This window comes from Cibotium barometz, chromosome 5 (genome assembly GCF_041138505.1).
Source record: "Cibotium barometz isolate CiBa-2024 chromosome 5, ASM4113850v1, whole genome shotgun sequence".
Classification (NCBI taxonomy): domain Eukaryota; kingdom Viridiplantae; phylum Streptophyta; class Polypodiopsida; order Cyatheales; family Cibotiaceae; genus Cibotium; species Cibotium barometz.
The window spans coordinates 13,223,314-13,232,762 of NC_141050.1; positions in this window are offsets into that span (position 1 = coordinate 13,223,314).

Sequence of the window (9,449 nt, forward strand, 5' to 3'; positions counted from 1 at the left end):
TATTGACTTTGGTCGATAGAAATGGAGGTTATTTTTTCATATTTGCCGAAATAGCCTAAAACTATTGAAGGCAATCTATTGAGAACTTTGTGAAATCAGAACAACTACCGTATCTTGCTCTCCAACAAGTACCTGCAATACCCTAATGGTCATCGAGACATTAATAAGGACATCGTAATTTGGTTAATGTTCTTTCATTAAAGGTAGCACACCTTTCGACACGCATAATCATCTTTAGCACGTTTCTTTGAATTTGTTTTGTAGATGTTCTTTCTTGAAAGGTAGCACATCTTTCAACGCACATTATCATCATATTCCTCATATCTTTCGCCATAATTATTATACTAGTACTTAACCCGCATATTGTTGCGGTATGTAAAAGACATTAAGAAGTGAAACATAAGAATGGAAGTCGGAATACAAAGGGTCAATCGGATTACGAAGAGTCAATTGAAGGGATTTAGAAATTCAGGATTTCTTTTCTCTCTCCTCTCTTTGTGTCTTGGTTATCCATGGTTAATATTTAATAGATAAAGTTTAGGTAAGGATATTAAGGAGGGTAGCAAATAAAATTGAAATTAGTAAGATAAAAAATTATACCTTGTATTACTATGAGCTTTTTAAAATTTCTTATAAAAAAGCAACATGCACCATGTTCTCATTGGCATTTGGGTAAAATCCAGTGGAAACTATGATTCTAGCCTTAGAACCATCACCATTGCACTTGACTCTTAAAAAAATAGACTAAAATGATTGCTATAGATGCATAAAGAATTTTATTTTTAATTCAAGAGTTATTTTTATCAATTTTGATTTTATGCATAAATAGATGTATAAAGAATTTTATTTTTAAAAGAGTTATTTTCATCAATTTTGACTTTATGCATAAATAGATGCATAAAGAATTTTATCTTTAATTCAAAAGAGTTATTTTCATCAATTTTAATTTTATGCACAAATAGATACATAAAGAATTTTATTTTAATTCAAAAGAGTTATTTTTATCAATTTTGATTTGTTGAGTGACTTTTAATATTGGTTTTGATGTTTCTAGTCTTAGAACAAAAATTGCACCATTCCTAAAGTTGGAGCAAAGTTTCATAGGACTCTTAAGACTAAAAAAAAGATATAGAAGAAATGTTGACTCTTGAGATTTAAAATAGAATAAAGAAGAAATGTTGGTGATCACATTTTTTTTTGTAGAGTAATTTTTTGGTGAAGTGACTTTTAATATGAGGTTTTTTACTTGCTTTACAATCTCGCATTTTTTTAAATGTAATGTCATTATGGTGTACAAATGTTTCTTAAAAGGGTTGGCCATCATTAGTTGCACAAGTAACTGCTTGTGGTGGGATGGGGAAGGCTTAAGGGTTTTCCATCATTAATCACACAAGTAACTACTTGTGGTGGGAAGGGGAAGGCTTAAGGTGGTCCACTTGGCCTAACTGTTGCTCCCTCTTCTAGATGTTACCTAGAAGAGAGAGCACCAGACTAATGGGTTAGTGAGCAATACCACGATTTTACCTACTCCAACTACTGCTGCACAATTCTACTCTTTCTCACCTACCTAGCCTAATTGATTACTACTTTGTCTTCCTCCACACATGCTCACGCCCCTTTGAGTATCCTAGATGTGAGTTCAACATGTACTGTTTTCTTCCTCTTGTGAAACACAAGTGAATGCAAAAGTGAAAACATAAAGTGGATGTGAACGTGATTGCGAAAAAACATGAACATGACCTCATGATAATGCTTCTAAAATTGATACTCCATTTCCCAATTTGTTTACAAGTGTCCTTTTCATTTTACAAGTAGCTCCCAAACAAGAGTACGATTTTGTAGTTACCTTTCTCGGATCTACTTTGTCTGTGATCTTCTTCATGTTGTTACATAGAACTCTTTGTGTCTACTAAGCTATCGCCATTGTGAAGATATTGCTTCAAATAATTAACATCACACTTGATGGACAAGATAGCCTTGTGGTAAGTTCAAACATTAAACATTGGATGGAAAAGATAGTCTTCTGGTAAGTCTAACTTATAAGCCACATTTCCAACTTAATTTAAAATTCTCCAACTTACAATGCACCTTTCCAACTTATAAGCCACATTTCAAACTTATTTGAAAATTTTCCAAACCCCATACTATCTTTGTGATAACTTGATGAACTTTCATGTTGATGAGTAGAAACACGTGCTGAAATAATGTTACGTCCTTTTAACAATATCAAAGTTAATAGCTAGATCCTTAGCAAGATGGATATGATAGTGAGCACTATCCAATTTTGATTGTATTTTTTGATTGCATATATGAAACAAAATCCGATTCACCATTTTTTAGGTAATCCAATTGTACACTAGCATGCATCCACAGATTTAACCCATAATTAAAGGCAAATTAGAGAAAATGTGGGGGAATGCTTGCTCAACAACATAAGTGCATATCCTCCAAGATTTGGTTTGGTGAACTCTCTAAGTCTTACCCTTCGTGTGGAGATAAGAGCTTCCTATTAGGATAGTGTGCTATCCCGAAAGTAATTTCATACAAGTATCTATTTGTCACCCATTGGTTAGAGGAAGTGTGCGTTAGGGGAAGTGTGATATAGACGAGAGGATGTTTTAATAGGTAGAGGTATGGTTGAGAATAAGTTGAGTACAAATTTATTTCATGATAATAAGAATAGGGAGGAAAAATAGGCCTAGTAGACCACCTTAGGCATTTTCCAAGCTATAATATAGATGCTCCAGTAGCTAATGATGCTAACCCTTGTGGAAGGCATGAGTGATGACCATCCTAACATTATGTATAGAAAAGACTTCATAGGCCTAATAGACCACCTTAGGCATTTTCCAAGTTAAAAAATAGATGCTCCCGTAGCTAATGATGCTTACCCTTGTGAAAGGCATGAGTGACGCCCATGCTAACATAATGTACAGGAATGACTTCATATAAAGTAAGTAGGCAATCAAATAAGTGCTTTAAATCTTGTTTCACTTAAAGCCCTAATTTCTTTGATATTTTTTATTCCACTGTCAACAACTAATAGTAAAAAAGTTATCCCCCAAGCATAGTTACATGCATACCCTTGTTCTAGCCTAAACGAATTTACAAATCTAATCGATCATAGTGTAGGAACCGCACCTTTGTGTGGACCTTTGGGAGTTTGCTGGTTGCAATCTCAATGTGACCTTCACTTGGCTATGTGTACAAGCTTCTACCAAGTACAATTGATGAATAAGGAGCTGTAATTTTTTTAAATGTTGTCACATGAAAAAGGGTTACTCACACTATTGCCATTGTTGAGCTCAAAAATGAAGATATAGAGGCTTAGATCTTGTTTTGGGAATTTTGAATGACATTGTGCCTAAGTAAAAGTTTTCTATTTGTGATTTCATGGCTTCATGTTTATTGTCTAAAGTGATGGGATGAAAACTTTGATGGATTGAAGTGAAAGATAATGTACCTTTCAGTTGGAGTAAGGCCTACAACATGTTGCAAAGAAGTACATATTACAAGAATATCATGATGAATATAACATGCTGAGTAAATCACTTGTTAAGTCAATGTTGTTAGCTAGGGGAAGCACCATAGAAACCCATGCTATGTGAACCTCTTACTTATCCATGTAAAAGCCAATGTAAATGGTAATTTTCTCCTAGAATCTACCTAAAGCCAATGAGTTTCTCTTGAGGATTTATAGTAGGTATTGTTAAAATTACAGTAATGTGATGAGCTATGGTGGATCAAATGCTAGAATCAACATCATTAACAAAGTGATTAGATGATAATTAAGATGTAATTAGTGAGTAATTAAGATGTAATTAGTGAGTAATTAACTAATAGCTTAATGTAGGCATGGATAATCAAAAACTAGCAAATTCTCTTTAGGCCAATGCCTCAATTTATAGAGTTTACATCCAAGCATCAAATCCCACTGATTTCTCCTTGATTCACTCCACCTCTTTTGCTTGATTCTCTCCACCTCTCCTAGAATATCTTCACACCTCCTAGAATATCTCCACACTTCCTAAATCTTCTCATGCTACCCTTTATTCTCTCCCAGTAGATTTTTCTCACCTTTTCATAGGTTCTCTCACATTTACAGATTCTCTTTTACAGTCTCTAACCAAGGGCTTGTTCTCGCACACACCCTATTCACTTGTATATTTCAATACCTCCCCTCAAGTGGAATACTCCTAGCACACCTGGACCCTATACCAAGTTTCTCTCTTACTTGATAGCCCGCGAGACCAGTGCCTCAAGTCCCTAAACTCATAGTCCTTGACACTCTCTCTCTATGTGTCCAAGGCTACTACAAGTGCCCGCGACCTTGACTGAAGTGCTCACACATACATCTACCACGTGGCCTACATCATCGGTGGCTCAGAGGTGGTTTTACTTTGTTGGGGTAGGTTACATTGGGTTGTGGGGTTTCTCTCTCTCTCTCTCTCTCTCTCTCTCTCTCTCTCTCAGAAAAGATAATCCGACTCCACTTCCTTTGGAGCCTCCATGAAGTTTGCCGATGTCGTTCCTTCTCCACTGGGTTTGCTGTAGTAGTCTCTTGCCATGTGTCCTGGCTTTCCACAGTTGTGGCAAGTGAAGGTCCTTCCTCCTACTCTACCTCTTCCTCGTCCTTGTCCTCGAGAGAATCCTCCTCGGGTGAAGAATACTTTTTCTTCTCCTGAGTCGAGCCATTTCTTCTCTTTGCCTCTGCTCTCTTGCTCTAGTAGAGCTCCTTCTATCTCATGTTGCTTCAATTCAAGTACATTCTTTAGTGTTGCTATAATATTTTCATATTCACCTTTGTCCACACTCTTTAATCAGAAGTACTGCTAAGTACTGCTAGGGCCTCATCATCTTCTATCTTTTTGCCAATAGTAGCTGCCAGCTGTTGCTTAATGCTTTTATACCTGTTCAAGTGTGTGATTAAAGGTTAACTTTCCTTCATATCCAATTTGTAGAATTACATTAACAGATTTATCTTTGATTTTTTAGCTTGTGTGCCAAATAATTTATTGAGTTCATCCCATGTATCTTTTGCCCATTGTATCCGTGTGATGTGATGAATGATTTCATAATTTAAACTGAGTGCAATAAGTCCCAATGCTTTTTCATTCCTGATCTTCCACTCATATTTCCCTCTCACCTCTGGGCATTCATCTCTTTCCTCAACTAGCCCCCACAGATTTTTCCTCATGAGAAAATACATGGTTTTTGTCTGCCATGTGTAAAACTGCTCCCCATTGAATTTGGCTCTCTTGTGCTGTACTCATGATGATGTGAAGGGGGTCTTACCTCTTGATCCAATTTCAAGATTCAAGGGCAGTGTCTACCCTTTTACAACTCAATTTGGTGTTTAAGAGATGATTACAACAAATTTATCAGCATAAAATCACTAGAAATTACATTAAATCAAGGGTAACCAATTTGTACGGAATGGTTGGAGTATCAAACCTGCTCCGAATTGCAATTTGAAGTTATAGGGATCTGTATCAGATACCTAATGGTTAATTTGAACCCTTAATTGTACCAAAATATAGTGATTAGCATTGATTAATCACTGATTAGCAAATTAATCCTGTGGTTTGTGTGCAAAAAACAGAGTATGCGGGGAGCCCAGATCTGAGGCCTTAGAGTTCAAATGAGCTCAAATCCTTTCAAGGCCATCAATAGCAATGAGTCTAGTAGAGGATTAAGCCAAGAAACACAAGATTTGACCAAACATTGAATGCTTAATCTCTATTTTACCAAAGTCACCTGCAGATTGGATGAAGAGCTTGGATCTCACTGTAGACTTGATCAGATTGAATTCTGACTTCACCAGCTTGTAGAGCATGCTTGAAAACCCCCGGAGCTAAGAGGAATTAGGCTGATTCACCTTGAGTGAGTGTAGATCTGAGATCTCCCTTGCAGAAAAACGACGCTCCTTAATCACCAAAAATCGGCGACTTTGCGCTGGCGGTTTGAGGTGTTTCTTGCATGGGCTGGAGCACAGCTGAGTTGGCTATGTATGGCTAGAAGCAATGGAGCTAATGTTGAGTGTGTAAGGAGATAGAGCTCCTCCACCAGCTGGGGGTACAGAAGGCTTCTTGAAAATAACTAAAAATTTGATTATTTTCTAATTATCTACTAATCCTAATTAACTAGATAATGGGCTCATAAACTTGATGAATTCTAGGCTTGGCTCTGATACCATGTTTAAATTAGAGCAATGTGATGAGCTATGGTGGATAAAATGCTAGAATCAACATCATTAACAAAGTGATTAGATGATAATTAAGACGTAATTATCATCTATGGTGATGAGCTATGGTGGATAAAATGCTAGAATCAACATTATTAACAAAGTGATTAGATGATAATTAAGACGTAATCATTAACAAAGTGATTAGATGATAATTAAGACATAATTAGTGAGTAATTAACTAATAGCTTAATGTAGGCATGGATAATCAAAAACTAGCAAATTCTCATTAGGCCAATGCCTCAATTTATAGAGTTTACATCCAAGCATCAAATCCCACTGATTTCTCCTTGATTCACTCCACCTCTTTTGCTTGATTCTCTCCACCTCTCTTAGAATATCTCCACACCTCCCAGAATATCTCCACACTTCCTAAATCTTCTCATGCTACCCTTTATTCTCTCCCGATAGATTCTTCTCACCTTTTCACAGGTTCTCTCACATTTACAGATTCTATTTTACAGCCTCTAACCAAAGGCTTGTTCCCGCACACACCTTATTCACTTGTATATTTCAACAGGTATGCAGCCCTGAATTGAGAAGATAAAGTCGGATATATGAAGATAAACAAGAGAGATAATAGGGGAGATATTCGTGGCACCACTTGCTTATATAAGAGGTCTCAAAACTTCAATAATAGAATTGTTTTTACACTAATTAAACTCATATGCTATTAGGGTGCATTTCATCTCTAATAATCATTATTAGCTTTAATATCTTCTCATAATAATGATGCTTACAAATAACTATGATCCACCCTAATCATGTTTTTCTATATATTTGCTCTCAAAAGCACTCACTCAATCTAATAATTAGTATCAGAGCATAGGTCTCACAAAACATGCCTACTATAAATCAGCTCATTTGAGCTTATTTAAGCTTTTCTACTGAAAACAAACTACCTACAGCCCTTGCTACCCCTCTCCTCCTTGCTTTTGTCAAAGGGCATTAGTTAATTTGGCGTACTTCACCAAACGATGCCTTTTTCTTGGGAATAAGGAAGAGAAGACAATTCCTTTTAGGGATCATTAATTGGATCCAAGAGAAGTCTACACATCAAATCTTTGAGCATTACATCCACTTGTTGGTAGCACTAAGCTTTATCTTAGTTTTCTTCTTATTATAATGATTAGAAAATCAATTAATGCTATTGTTAATGGTGTTTTTGGACCACGAATGGTTCAAAATAAACATTTGGTTGTGGTTCAAGCTCTTTGTGTAATCAATTTGAACCTTGATTTGGGCCTCCAATTGCTCACTCCAAAACACGGTGTGCAAATAAAAACTAAAGAGCATATTCTTGATGTTTCTTACCTAATTTAGGGTTTAGCACTAAATGTGCTACCAAATTACTTTGTACAAGGGCTTAGACACTGACCTTCATTAAATCTAGTCAAGTGTTAAGACCCCCTTACTTTGAGACTCATTTATAATACCTTCTTCACCTAAATCATAAGCTCAGAATGTGCGCACGTGCACGCACACACACGCACACACACACGCACACACACACACACACACACACATAATGGATAAGCTCAAAAGAGCACACAATGTGATGATAGATAGATAATGAATGTATGCTATATAAGTATACCCCAAGATGAGTGTATACTAGGACGAGGGAAAAAACCTCCTAAAGAGGGAAAAAGTGCCCCGGCTTGTCCTGGTGTGTTCACACACATCACTACCAAATATAGCTACAAATCCCCCTGGATGTGATGATATGAACAAGGAATGAGTTAACACTAAAAGTACGGAGATGTGCCAAGCCCAGACTAATCCCCAAACGAATGTAAGCTTAAAGTTTTACGAAAAGCCTTAAACTTCTCTCATGAGAGAGCCTTCATGAATAAATATGCCATGTCCTGTGTTGGCACATAAGCCAAGTTGATCTCCCCTATAGAGCATCTCTCTGTGAAATAATGATAATGCACCTCAATGTGCCTTGTGAGAGCATTAAAAACTGGATTCCACGTGTAACTGCCATAGGTGCTTTGACTGTCAATAAATATGGTAGTGGCTAAGTACTCGCCAATACCCAAATCAGCAAAATAAGGTGTCTAAGCCAAAAACACTTAATGGTAGCTATAATAAACACTTAATGGTAGCTATAATAAACACTTGCATGTACTCAACTTAATGGTGTGGCTAAGTACTCGCCAATACCCAAATCAGCAAAATAAGGTGTCTAAGCCAAAAACACTTAATAGTAGCTATAATAAACACTCGCATGTACTCAACTTCATAGCTAGAAGTGGCCACAATGGGTTGCTTCTTGCTAAACCATGATATACATGAATCACCAAGGTAAAAGTAAAAACCACCCATGGACATTTGTATGTCATAACATCCAACCCAGTTTGAGTTTATAAATGCATGCAATTGTGATTTACCCCCCTTGGAATAAAATAACCCAAAGTGCTTGGGTGCTCTTTAGGTAATGGAACACCCATTTAACAGATTACCAATGCTTTGTGCATGGGCTATGCATGAATCTGCTCCAATACTTAGACCCCATATAACAAGTGTGGTGTTACATAAGAAGAAAAGGCATCTAACGGCTTCTTGATAGAAGCCAACTTCAAAAGAGTCACCTACATCTTCAAGGCCAAGTCGCTAACCGGGTTCCCATAGGTGTGTAGTAACAAGTTTGTTGTCTTTAAGATTAAACCTCTTTAATAATGCACCATAACAATGCCATTATTACGATGCCAAAACTCAATGCCCAAATAATAGTGCAACGAGCCAAGATGTAACATTTTAAAAGACCTCTATAAATCGGCTATAAAAGCTGAAAAATGATCGTCATAAAGGCCTATAAGTAGCATGTTATCAACGTATAGCACAATGACCCAAAAAACTAATCTTTAGTCGTCTTAGTGTAGTGGGTACTATCAGTAGGACCGTCACAAAAACCTTGCGCAACCAAGTAAGCATGTATCTTCTCATACCATGCTTTGGGAGCCTGCTTAAGACCATACAAAGCTTTTTTCAATAATGTGCATACTTTTGATTCCTGACCTTGCTCTCAACACAAACCAAGAAGCTAAGATACGTAGACCTCATCACATAAATCTCCATTCAAAAAGGAAGTTTCAATGTCCAATTGACATACATTCCAAACTTTATGTGTTGCTAATGATACTTCACATAGTAGTCATATGACATGTGGGTGCAAAGGTCTCATCATAGTCAATGCTTT